Source organism: Lactuca serriola, chromosome 7, assembly GCF_051521515.1.
Source record: "Lactuca serriola cultivar US96UC23 chromosome 7, Lser_US96UC23_V15, whole genome shotgun sequence".
Lineage (NCBI taxonomy): Eukaryota > Viridiplantae > Streptophyta > Magnoliopsida > Asterales > Asteraceae > Lactuca > Lactuca serriola.
In genome coordinates, this window is record NC_136414.1 from 137,391,263 (window position 1) to 137,406,119 (window position 14,857).

Consider the following 14,857-nt stretch of genomic DNA (forward strand, 5'->3'; position numbering starts at 1 on the left):
GTGCCTGTTGTGAGAGTTTGGTTATGTGTCCCCGGACGATCTTATAAATGTTCAAATGTTTAAATATATGATTATGACAATTTTCCATTCTTCTCGCGTCTTCATATCCATGTTCAAGAAGCTAAAAAATTATCTTTTTACCTCGACTAACCCTAATAAACTTCTAACAAAACTTATAAATCAAACCTTAGGAGTACAATGATTCAAAATAAAAATCAAAAGTTTTTAACAAAAATAAATGCTTTCAACTAGAAGTGAACAAAAGGCAGAAGCTTTTATAAGTCTCATTACGCTCAACCTGAGCTCACTGGGATTTGGCGTCAACAAGCAAACTAGACCTGCTAAGAAGGCTTATTTTTGAGGGTCTGTCTAAGCCATTTCTCGAGTGAAGGAGAAATTAAAATTTTGAATTGATCATCGAAGTTTGAAAGACATTTAAATCCATGAGTGATTTTAGATTGGCCAGAAGACCTTTTTCTATTGAAAGAGAAATGGGAAAATGACATTGTAGCACAACCAAGTTTCACATTTGTCCCGAATTGGTCATCGAAGTGTTTTTTGGGAAATTGGTCCTTAAATTATCAATTTACATATCAAATCGACCATTTTTGGAAGGAAACAGGAAGTAACCGGTAACACATGTGACATGACTCGCCAGATGTCACTTTGGTGAACAATGTTTGTCATGTGTTGCTAACATGGCATCCACATGGCACTACCACCAACCACCCCTTCTCCAGAATCCACTCCAAAGATTAACAATCACCAATGTCCGTTATAATAGGGAAAGAGACAAATCCTAAAATTGGAGACGATAATACTATGGTTTCCAATGAAGATCTTGTGCCTATGAGTGCTAAACATTCTAATAACTTCAACATAGTTGCCATTGTTTCTCCGGTTACATGCTTTTTAAGTTGAATCCGTTTATCCTATTTATGTAAAGTGAAAAACTAAACATTCATCAATGTGACCCATGTGATACTGACAACATAGTCAAAATCAAAATCGCTAATGATACAAACAAATGAATCGAAAGCAGTTGCGCAAGCAGAATCAGAAACACTGAATCCAACGTAATCGAATTCGGAAACCTAATTATCCCCATTTAAATTCTCAAAAACATAACCAAAAACTTGGTCAAATAATACTCAATGTGAAGATCCTTGGTTTGGATTTAGATGCATTTATCAAAAAGTGAGTTTGATTCACCTAAGAAACTTCAATCTTTCTGGAACTTTGATCCCTTCAATTGTGATTCTCAGTTTTTCAACTTTATTTTGGTCTCAAACACTCACAACATCCACCTCTTGTTCCATGGATTTCAACTATGTCTGCCAAATCCAGTGGCCAACCACCAACTATTGCCCCTCTTGCGACCCAACCAATTGATGGGTTTTCGCCATAAGAACTTTCCTATGTGCGCATGAAAAACCCTAATGCTTGGATCTAGGCTTTCTAATTAAACATGCTTTGAATCCAAGACTTCTAATGAATAATTAGGTATAAAACAATACAAAATCAGATCTAGAATCATACCTTTGAATCTCTTGTTTGATCTTGTTGTCTTGGAGCTCTAGAGTCACAATTGTCACTCCTCTAATGGCTTACAAACACCAAATAGCAAGGAGGATGATTTGAGAGAGATGAGAGGGGAGGAAATTCGGCCAGGGATTCTGTACTTGAGATGAGATACCGATTTCCCTTTCCCGTAGGGTCTATTTATACTTGTAGACTCCTTAATGGTTACAACTTAAACCCTAGTTGGATAATCTTCTCTTAAAGCAATCCAAATCCATTCCTTAGATATCCTTGGACGATTTTAAGCTATCCCTAGCTTCTAGAATTCGTCCATCCTTTATCCAATAAGGATTTACAGTCTAAAGTTTAACTATCAAACAATTGACAGTTTATACCCTCTTATTTAATTAATCTCTTTAAGTCAGCAAATTAATACCAATTAATTTATGACTTATATTAATCAAATAACAATATTATTATTCTTTATATTATTCTCATAATATATTAATAATATTTATTCTCTCTTAATAAATCATCCTATCAAGTTGCTATGCTGAAGGCAACCCAAAAGGACCATGCACAATCGGGTCAAATACTTGCCTAATATAGTTGGAGCCTTAGACACTATTCCAACAGTCTCCCACCTGGATAAGTCTAGTAACTATATGCACAAGTACAACTCGATTTGCAATCGTAGCTCTCAAAGACGCTGTCAAACTCTGATCTAATCAATCTTGTCCTTTAGATAAGGGATCGTACAGTCCTCTGTTAGATATCATGCTGACAATTCTATGGAATGATTAGTGAAGCATTTAGGTTTCTCGATCTCTGATTTATTTGACATAGAACTTAATCGAACACATCAATTTAGTTCTGACCGGGCCCGACACATAAGTCAAATCAAATCATCGAGCGGCCGAGATATCACTTTTACCTTCTTAGGATAAAAGTTACAGATAAACTTCGACTTATATGCATTTACTTATTCATTAACCAACTATACACAACAATGCGTTTTATGACAACGAGTTACTGATGCGTTTTCGCGTTATCAATGTATAATCAATTAACAAATAACAAACCATATATCTAGGTTTTAAGACTATATGATATTATAGTCTTCTGATCACCTCCTATATATCATATTCCATAAGGTGATTCCAACAAGCACGGGTTTGTTCCAATGCTCAAAACCAGTTCATAAGCACTCATGAATGTCGCAGCAATCTTTTGCTATGTCTAATACCATTTAGACAATCTACGCACCAATTCACGACAATCTTCATTCATATCTACTTCCAGCATATGAACGATTGTGGACAATTTGAATAATTCGATTATTCTTAATAAACTCAATTATTCTGGAAGTCAAAACATGCAAAATGAAACAATTAACATAAGACAGTAACATTACTTATAAATAAAACTCCTTTATTTAATCATCAAATGTTAATTACATTTATCTATTACACGTTTCTACTACTATCTAATCTATGCTAATATCATCCTTCAGCCCAATACTCCTAGCATGCTGCAAGTGCTTAACCCTACTCAGTCCCTTCGTAAGCGGATTTGTTGGGTTATCTTCTGATGATATCCTCTTCACTACGAGTTGTCCTTCTTCTACACAATGTCTAATAAACTGATATTTTCTATCGATATGTCTTGATCTACCATGATCTCTTGGTTCCTTGGTCAAGGCAACCGCTCCTTCATTATCACAGAAAATCTCCATGGGCTCCTTTATGGCAGGTACAACTCCAAGATCACCGATGAAGTTCTTCAGCCATATTGCCTCCTTCGACGCTTCGCTCGCTGCAATGTACTCTGATTCGCACGTTGAATCAGGTACGGTTTCCTGATTGGAACTTTTCCAAGTCACTGCTCCTCCATTTAGGGTAAAGACCCAGCCCGACTGCGAACGGTAGTTGTCTCTGTTGCTCTGAAAGCTGGCGTCACTATACCCTCGCACCTTCAAGTCATCACTCCCCCCGAGGACTAAGAACCATTCCTTCGTTCTCCGAAGGTACTTAAGGATATTCTTCACCGCAATCCAATGGGCTCTGCCAGGGTTCCCTTGATATCTACTAACCATGCTCAAAGCAAAGGCTACATCAGGGCGAGTACAAGTCATAGCGTACATGATTGAGCCAACTGCGGAAGCGTATGGTACTCGGCTCATTTCTGCTATTTCAGCTTCGGTACTCGGACTTTGAGTCTTACTCAACTTGGCATTACTTTTTATCGGTAATTCTCCCTACTTCGAGTTTTCCATACTAAAACGTTTTAGTACCTTCTCTAAGTAAGTGGTCTGACTAAGTCCAATTAGTCTCTTACTTCTCTCTCTTACTATCCTTATTCCCAAAATGTAAGAAGCCTCTCCGAGGTCCTTCATAGCAAAGCACTTCCCGAGCCAGGACTTAACTTCCTGCAGAGTCGGGATGTCGTTTCCTATGAGTAATATGTCATCGACATATAGAACGAGGAAGCTTACTATACTCCCACTGGCTTTGACATATACACAAGATTCATCTTCGTTTCGTACAAATCCAAACTCTTTGACTTTCTCATCGAAGCAAAGATTCCATCTGCGAGACGCTTGCTTAAGTCCATAAATTGACTTCTCAAGTTTACACACTCTATTTGGATGCTTCGGTTCCACAAACCCCTCTGGTTGAGCCATGTAAACATCCTCAACCAACTTTCCGTTAAGGAAAGCGGTCTTGACATCCATTTGCCAAATCTCATAATCATGAAATGCAGCAATCGCTAGCATCACTCTAATAGATTTTATCTTCGCAACTGGTGAGAAGGTCTCTTCATAGTCAACTCCGGGAGTTTGAGTAAAGCCCTTCGTAACTAATCGCACTTTATATGTGTGTACGTTTCCATCCACGTCGGTCTTCTTCTTGAAGATCCATTTGCACCCAACGGTCTTACGTCCGGGCACATTATCAACCAAATTCCAAATTTGGTTATCATACATGGATTGGATCTTGCTATCCATTGCCTCTTTGCATTTTGCAGACTTCGAGCCTGCCATGGCTTCCTTATAGCTATTAGGTTCATCAAGATTTATTAGTGTACCATCACTAATATACGTGTCCCCTTTGGTAGTAATATGAAAACCATAAAACTGGGGTTGAACTCTAACTCTATCGAAACGTCTAAGAGGTAAGGATTCGTCAATCGGTTCAACCGGAGTTTCCTCCTCGGGTTGAGTGCTAGCGGTAGAGGTTCCTTCATCTATCGACTCTTGAATCTCTTCAAGTTTGATTTGCCTCCCACTGTCTCCTTGGCTTATGAGTTCTCGCTCTCGGAAAACTCCTCTCCTCACAACAAAGACAACATTGTCCTTCGGTCTATAGAAGAGATATCCAAAGGATTTCTGCGGGTAGCCGATGAAAATACATCGCTCACTATGAGGTTCGAGCTTGTCGTGAGTATCTCGTCTTACGAAAACCTCGCAACCCCAAACCTTGATATGTGCTAACGAGGGAGCTTTCCCTGTCCACATCTCGTGAGGTGTTTTGGCAACCTTCTTAGTAGGGACTCGGTTAAGGATATGGGTGGCAGTCTCTAAGGCATACCCCCAAAAAGAGATACGTAGTGAAGCACGACTCATCATAGATCGAACCATGTCCAACAAGGTTCGATTACGCCTTTCTGCCACACCATTCAATTGCGGTGTCCTAGGAGGCGTCAATTGTGAAACTATTCCACACTCCTTGAGATAATCGTGGAATTCAAGACTTAGGTACTCTCCTCCTCGATCGGATCGAAGCATCTTGATTTTCCTGCCCAATTGATTCTCCACTTCATTCTTGAACTCTTTGAACTTTTCAAAGGTTTCTGACTTTTGCTTGATTAAATAGATATACCCATATCTACTATAATCATCGGTAAAAGTCACGTAGAAGCGGTTCCCATCCTTCGTGGTTGATCTAAACGGTCCACATACATCGGTATGTATTAGGTCCAATAGACCCTCACCCCTTTCACACGTACTCGTGAAGGGTGATTTAGTCATCTTTCCAAGCAAACAAGACTCGCACGTGTCATCTTCCCTAAGGTCGAATGAGTCCAACACTCCATCCTTTTGGAGTTGGGCTATGCGTTTCTTGTTGACATGTCCAAGACGACAGTGCCACAAGGATGCTCTATCCATACTGTTGGAAGAATCTATGTTCAAAACATCATTTCCTAAGTTATCAACAATCATAACAGTTTCATATATTCCATTACATGGTCTAGCTTCAAAATAAAAAACACCATTTAGATAAGCTAAAATAGAACCATTCTCATTATTAAAAGAAAATCTAAAACCTTGTCTAAACAAACCATGAAATGAAATGATGTTTCTAGCCATTTCTGGCGAATAGCAACAATTGTTCAAATCTAAACATAAATTATTCCTAAGCACTAAAGAATACACTCCAATCTTGGTCACAGGCGACGATCTTCTGTTCCCCATGATTAGATTTATCCTTCCTTGCTCCACATCCCTACTTCTTCTTAGTCCCTGCACATTAGAACAAATGTGATAACCACAACCGGTATCAAGAACCCAAGAAATAGCATGATTAGAATCATTAGATTTAATTGTGTATATACCTGTGAAAGATGGCTTGATCTTTCCTTCTTTGATGGCTTGCAGGTACTCTGGGCAGCTTTTCTTCCAATGTCCTATCTTGTGGCAGTGGTGGCACTCTGCCTCCTTTGGGTTAGGGCAGGGCTTAGCAGGATCAACTTTGGTCCCACTAGAAGAGGCACCATCTCGAACTTTAACCTTGCGATAGTTCTTAGACGAAGCCTTCCTCTTCTATCCCTTCCCTTGACCAATAGCCAAGACAGGAGCAGCAGGCGGATTGGGAGTTGGTGCAACAGACTTGTCTTTGAAGTTGCTCTCAGTGACCCTCAAGAGACCTTGGATTTTGCTTAGGGTGACCTCCTCTTTGTTCATGTGGTAGGTCATCCTAAATTGATTGTAGCTCGGAGGCAAAGAGTGAAGCACCATGTCGATCGCCAAGTCTTCCCCGAAGTCAACATTTAACTTGCGAAGGCGGTCGACATACCTTTGCATCTTTTGCAGGTGCACGGTAAGAGATTCTCCATGACCCATCTTATCGGAAATCATGTTAGTGAAAATCTCATAATGCTCTTGTCTCGCGTTTTGGTGGTATCTCTCCAATAAGTCTTGATGCATCTCGTATGGGTACATGTCCTCATAGGACTTTTGGAATTCGGAGTTCATGGTGGCTATCATGATGCAATGTACCTTTGTTGCATCGCGCTCATGAGTTTCAAAAGCGGTCATTTCAGCCGGAGTAGCGATTTCAGGGTTAATTTTCTCGAGCTTCTCATCGAGGACATACTCCTTATCCTCATAGCGAGCAATAGTGCGAATGTATCTTATCCATTTGCTAAAGTTCGTCCCATTGAAAGTGACCTTTTGACAAAGGCTCATCAATGTGAAAGAACTAGCAGCAGCGTTGTTTGCGTTCGACATCTTCAAATAGAAAGGACAAAGATAGATTAGAATATGAATCCCTAATTATCACCCAATAAGAAAAATTAGGGCTAGGATCCAACAACAATATTTACATATTAGAAAAGGGATGCCGTAATCTAACATGCAAATAATATGAAGGTAAGTGAATGACGATTCACTAATTCTCCACCATAAAAATCTAACTATAAGTCCTAAATGTATTGAGAATTCCTAGGTTCGGATGAGATTCATCGAAACTATTCAATGGCATGTTTAAATCTCGATATGCCCCTCTTGTTTGTGACTGGGATACCGAGGATCACAAAGCGGGTGTGAATTACCATGCAAATTCACATGGTGCCTTCATTGTAACGATCACCTATTCGATGTGCCGGTAAACCACGCACGCTCCATCGAACTATGATAAACAATGAATCACCCTTTGCCACCTTTGCTTAGAACCAATTAGTGTGCCGGTAAACCACACACGCTCCACTAACTTCTTAGCAAGGGTGCAAAGTGTAATTTCATGGGATTGCATCAATTCACTTTTCCTAAAGTAACTAAGATTGGGAAATTTTAAAAAATATGTGTAGTTACTTTGTATATTATACTTTTAATGAGAGGATGAGGTTGCCCTATCCTACCCGTTCGGCTAACGACCCTCCACCGATCAAGCAAGCGTTGGGTGTGAGTGTACACCCATTAAGCGCCATTTTATAGGCCGCAACCTTATACCCACCTTATAGATCAGCTTCGTGAATGAGGCCTACTAACGGTAAGACTAGCATTTTAGTTATACATATATATATATATATATATATATATATATTAATCTTGTAATATTATATTAGTATAGGGTTCTATTTTAAACTTTTAAAAACTTAGGGTTTGAAATTTAAATTGTCTAAATTAAAACTTTTAATCACAAAACATAAATTTCAAAACTTGAGGACAAGTTTTAAACATTTAAAACATGGAGGATCAAATAACAAATAATTTTAATTAATAATTAATTTCCTAATTATCTATATTTGATTTATTCAAGATTTCTTGCAAGATAATTACCAATTTAATCAAAATAATTAATTAATTATCATATAAGGAAATTAAATATTTTATTAGTTGATAAATATCTTTAATTAGATCAAGATTATAGTCATATATATCAAAAAATCGGATTAGGGTTGATCTAATATGATTAAGGTACGTTTCCATAAGATAATCATGAAGAAATCCCGAATCTGGCCTTTCTTGACGCTTGGACTCACCGAGTGCACCAAGGGACTCGCCAAGTCAGGCCAACTCGCCAAGTCCACTATGGAACTTGCCGACTCCATGACTCAGAAACACAAAAATCGAATTTTGTAGTTAAGCTTCAAACAAACAAGCAACAATTTAATAGAAACCAAGCTAGGCTCTGATACCACTGATGGGTTTTAGCCATAAGAACTTTCCTATGTGCGCATGTAAAACCCTAATGCTTGGATCTAAGCTTTCTAATTAAACATGCTTTGAATCCAAGACTTGTAATGACTAATTAGGTATAAAACAATACAAAATCAGATCTAGAATCATACCTTTGAATCTCTTGTTTGATCTTGTTATCTTGGAGCTCTAGAGTCACAATTGTCACTCCTCTAATGGCTTACAAACACCAAATAGCAAGGAGGATGATTTGAGAGAGAGGAGATGGGAGGAAATTCGGCCAGGGATTCTCTACTTGAGATGAGATACTGATTTCCCTTTCCCATAGGGTCTATTTATACTTGTAGACTCCTTAATGGTTACAACTTAAACCCTAGTTGGATAATCTTCTCTTAAAGCAATCCAAATCCATTCCTTAGATATCCTTGGACGATTTTAAGCTATCCCTAGCTTCTAGAATTCGTCCATCCTTTATCCAATAAGGATTTACAGTCTAAAGTGTAACTATCAAACAATTGACAGTTTATACCCTCTTATTTAATTAATCTCTTTAAGTCACCAAATTAATACCAATTAATTTATGACTTATATTAATCAAATAAAAATATTATTATTCTTTATATTATTCTCATAATATATTAATAATATTTATTCTCTCTTAATAAATCATCCTATCAAGTTGCTATGGTGAAGGCAACCCAAAAGGACCATGCACAATCGGGTCAAATACTTGCCTAATATAGTTGCAGCCTTAGACACTATTCCAACACCAATACCATCACCAATTCCACTAATTGTTGTCAAACACTGCTTAGCGTCTTCGACATCAGTTTAGCTCAACACCTCAAAGACACCTCTCAATTTCATCTCCTTGATCTGAAAATGTCATCGTCTCGTCTCTCGGATTTTCAGAAGAAACTCACATCTCTTCCCTACCTAGTAAAATTGTTTCCTATTGTTTTGACCCAATGCAGTTTGTCATTTCATTGAATACATGTGCTGGAATTCAACCCTCCAATATTGGCGCCAAAAGTTGGGGAATGAAACAATTCTTGATTCTTTGTGTCGAGATGATCTCTCTGAACTTACTACCTGTGATGCTTTTGGTTATGCCGCGTTAACTATCCAAAACGAAATCACATCTATCAATGGTAACGCTACTCATTCAAATAACTGGTTTTACTTTACTGTTCTCTATGGTGCTGGTATACTCAATGAGTTCGTGTCTGAAAGAATTTTGCTATAACTTGTAACTTTGATATTAAAATTTTACCTAAAACCCATAAATGTTTCATTTGAGTCAAGAACTAATCCATTTGAATCATGTTTTCCAAAACGACGTCTGAACACTGGTTATATATGGTTCAATCTTTCTGTCATTTAGAAGGCAACCAATAACTTCTCCATAAACAATTTAATTGTTAGAGGTGGATTCGAGGTTGTTTATAAGGGTGTTTTGTCTGTTGGCTATGTGGTTGCTGTTAAACAGCTTATAGAATCAGAGTTTGAAGGGACGGATGACTTTTGTAATGAAGTTGAGATCATTAACACTTTGAGGCATCGATGTCTTCTTCCATTTATCGGGTGTTGTATTCGTGGTGAGGATGAGGATTGTGAGAGGAGAGATGATCAATGTCACAACTAGCATTTTCGCTAGGAAATTCTATTCTTGTGTAATCATTCAACTATTGTAAAACATATACTCGAAGTAGATATCACTTAGTGCTTATTTAAATTCACCTTTTTATGTTCAACAAAGAATATGAAAACCCTAAGAATCCCAGTTTGAGTCCATATTGGACTGGGATTTCCTTATTGGGCCTAATGGACCAATAAGCATCCAATTCAACCATTTTGGGCTTGGAAATCCTATTTGGATTCTAAATGGACCCAATTTACAAATCTGTAACATTTTGGACCATTTGGGCCTAGAATGATTCATTCTAACCCTAATGGGCCTTACTGGGCCATAACAACTCCAATTAACCTTAAATGACCTTAGAACCTATTATTTTATACTATTGGGCCGTGAACTATCCTAAAGGACCAATGGGTCGAAAATTTTATGATTAGGATCTAAAAATCCTAACTAAAGTTTAATAGGCTGAAACTATTCCATTCCTACCTTCTTGGTGCAAAATATCGGCCCAACACCAATTAACAAAAAAAAGTAACGAAATGGTGGTGGGTGACTTTGGAGATGCCACCTCCATATTGTTCACCATGTAACAATGCATGGTCTCCCATATCTCCATGCAAGTCACCTCATCTTTCTCTTCCCTCTCTTCTTCTTATCTTCGGCCGAGTGTAGGCTAGCAAACACACACACTCAAAAATTCTCTCCAAAACAACTCTAAAATCATCCTCTTCTTTCATTAAAGATCTCAATTTTTTGCTTGTGCTTCAAGAGTAATCTTCAAGATTTCAACTTCTTGAATCACCTAAGTTCAAAAACTACTCAAGGGAGTTTTCCTAGGGCAAAATTACTTCATCTCTTTCCATTCTTCTTCAAAAACCGAAACATCAAGCAAAGGTGAGTTCAAACCCCCTTGTTTTCGGTTTTTACATGATTTTTGGGGGAGAATGCAACTAAAATGTGTAGATCTATGTGTTATATGCATGTCTTGTGTGATTTCTAAGTTTATGTTGTAAAAATATATTATATCTTGGCAAATCACGACTTCTTAAATGACATTGAGTTAAGATCCATGAACTAAGACATCTTACACATCAAACTATCAAGTTAAAAGTGTTATATGTTTAAAATACAAAAATTTAAGGCAAAAACTTTGTTAAGGGTCAAAATTGTCAAGAAAACAAAAGATAAGGGAAAAAAGTCACATTTATGTTTTTATAGGGACCAAACAGGTCCCACATGTATAAAAAGGTATTTTTATGTTAAACATACTTTAAAAGGGCCAAAATGCAAATTTGAGCTTCACGGCCCAAGCATTTGGGCCTCACAGTTTTGGGCCCAAATTTGCAAAAAAAAAAAATGATGTTTTTGGGATTAAAAATGTTATTTGAGCAAAATATGAGTCGTAAATGTAAATAAACCAAATTTAGCGGTGAAAATAACATTTATTTTCAAATTGGACCAAAAATGTAACTTTTACCAAAATTGGGCCGAAAGTGTAAATTTTTACAAACAAAGGGTTGAAATTGTACTTTTCTGGAAAAACTAGGTCTTAAATGTTAAAATATATATTTTTGGTCTAAAACCGTGAATTTCTAGACATTTGGGACAAAATTGTAAGTTTTTACAAATTATGGACTAATGTGTCATTTTTACAAACTTTGGACCTTAATTGAAAATTTGAGGCTTTTGACCAAAAATGTTGTTTTATGAAAAAAGAGACTTTTTATAATAAAATTTGGTAAACCACGAGTTAAAATAAACAACGAAACAATACGAATGGACGGAATACATCGATAATAATTTTATTCGGCCTAATATTCATCTTACATGGTCAATGGGCCTTAAAGGCCCATTCAAGGGTATATTAAGCCCAATATGTTTCGATGACATGTTTATTGGGCCTTGCGACCCATTCACATTTAAGTTGGGCTTAAATTATGGGTCATATGTTTATTGGGCCTTTGTGGTCCATTTACATGCCTATTGGGCCCAAATTACCCACTTACACGTCATTGGGCCTTTGTGATCCATTTACATGCTCATTGGGCTTGGACTAAAATTCACATGCTTAGCAAATCGTAACTATACATTTACATAACTATTGAACTTTGTATACTTATACATGTACCTTTGGATTTGATAACATACCACATACTCGTAAACATTAAACATAGTACGAAAGGTTGAGAATCTAGTGAGACGTGTCGGTTGCCACCTTTGAGTGTACGATCGTATCTTGTAGTTATAATCAGATTCTCCTGGAGGGAGAGCGAGAGTTTGTGTATAGATCTATACAGGGTGACCCCCCACGCCTTAGCTGTTCGCTACAGCTAGACTAGGCCAGTCTAGGGCGACAAAACCTTGAGCAAATACCGGCATTTGGAAAAATGTTAAGACAATCAACCTAGTCATTATCATGTATGATTATAACGGCTCATATAGAAATTCAATACCAATTTAACATTTCGAAGATTAACCCTTCGATTGTGTCAATACAAAATAACTTATTTAACGATAAAAGAACCTCTACATTATTATAAATAAGAAAATATCGGATTTTCTGGGGAAATACTCATATACAATTATCACTTCCTTACAATAAAAGAAATCTAAACTACATCCATATATATATATATATATATATATATATATATATATATATATATATATATATATATATATATATATATATATATATATATATATCACAACTATGAAATTCCCACATGCATTTAAACTTGATTTTCACATCATTTTCAGACATTTTACAGAAAATATCAGATTTTCTGGGTTTTAATGAAAGATACAAAGACTTTTACTCAAACATACTTATGAACTCACCAACATTATATACGTTGACCATTTTCAAAAGAACTTGTATTCTCAGGTAATCGTTAAGCTGGAAGATTTTCAAGTGTGTATGGTTTTGTTTTATGTAACATCACTTATCGTACTTTTAATAATTTTAACTTACGTATTTATAACAATGTACTTGATGCGAACAATGTTGGTTGTAATATGAAATGTTGGTGATGAATTTGTTATGTTTCATGTGTATTCATTGTGATGATAATTCAATTGTTAGTCACACGAGCCCGCGGACGTTTCCGCCGTTTGGTTCGGGGTGTGACAAGTTGGTATCAGAGCAATGTTTATAGTGAACTAGCATATCTAACCATATATGATATGCAACTATAAACACAATAGGACTAAATAACTTTCAATAAAACAACAATTTCACACTTATGTGCGTAAATTAGAATAATAACCTAACAATATCCAATAAAAGCTTTTGGAGGTAATTGAACACTATGATTAAACCTGGGCAGTTATGTAGCCATATTAAGGATAAATATAGCATGATCAGCTATATTTATTCAGAATATGACCAACATGTGTTCTAGAGTAATCATAGCGGGAAATGAATCCAAAAGCCTACCTTATTCTCCAATAACTCTATGGAACCCAAAAATCAAATAACTAAAAATGTACTATGTGGATAACCAAAACGTGATTTATATATGCACTCTCGTGCAGTCAGTATGGCTGGTTTCCACCACCCCGGAGATCCCTACTTTCCCAATCAGGGAAATAACGGATGGCTAGAGGAATCCAAAGAGGAACCTGAAGAGGACCCTGAGGAAGAAGAAATTGAAGAGGGACCTGCGGAACCTATGGCAGACGATGGAGAAGAAGAGTCTGGTGACGACAACGATGATGATTCGGACGCAGAGTCCATAGTTATCAACCCACCACACCCAGTGAGGGTGTCAGCTCACCGAATGGGCCCGAGTGGCCCTACACCTCCCTGGGGTATCGACATTTGGAAGTGGAGCAGACAGCTGGGACAACGACCCCTGTTTGGCATGGCACGTGAGTTCTATTACTTGAGGGATGGAGAACTGGCTGATCGAGCACTTCCAGTTCTGGTGAGACGATTGAGGGATATTGGCGATCTGGCTCAGAGCACCGCCGACCGGATGCACCAGATGCGAGCAAGAGTTGCACAGCCAGAGCAGGAAACGCGAGAGGTTATCCGGGAGTTCCACATGAGGCAGGTGAGGTAGGAGGCTCGACTTCGAGACGCGGAGCGACAGGTTGCTCTCCTTCAGGGAGCATCCACTTCCTCAGCACCACCCCCTGGCACATCCCACCATGACTAGGACCAGCCGTATCTATCGTTAGTATTATGTCTATGTGATCTATGTTATGCACTATCGACTCTATGTTTAAGTGATCACACTACTCATAGGGTCATCATGCTGCCATATTTTATGTTACTCCATTGTATTGTATGCCTTCTATCAAATTTTCATGTATCAAAACTATTAGTATTAATGAAAATGCTTTATGTTTTATCATGATGTTGTCATCTGCTACATGTTTTATGTTCCTTATTTTATGTTAATGCATGAAATTACTTAAATACACACGTTATATGCCTAGTCTATGCGATCCCAAACTCGCAAAACAATAGGCACTCAACATCTTTCCATTCCATGACAGAAAGATGCCTCAAAGACCCAACCATGGAAACAACGCAACACCGACCCCACCTTAAATAAACTCGGTTGCATTCCAGGCAGCAGTGTCCGCTGCAGTCACTGCACCACTTGCGCAGATTCGTAATGGAAACAATGGAGAAGACAACGGGCAGGGAGCCGGAAGCACAAATCAAGGGACGAAACATGGAGCCACACGACCATGCACCTACAAGGACTTCACCAACGCCAAACCTCGGACCTTTAATGGTACAGGAGGCGTAATAGCCGTGAAGC

At 37.7% G+C, this 14,857-nt stretch overlaps 1 pseudogene; it reads left to right on the forward strand.

The window, feature by feature from the left end:
* Positions 1 to 768: 768 nt before the first annotated feature.
* Positions 769 to 14,857, forward strand: part of LOC145064385 (putative receptor-like protein kinase At1g11050) — a 51,843-nt pseudogene continuing 37,754 nt past the window's right edge.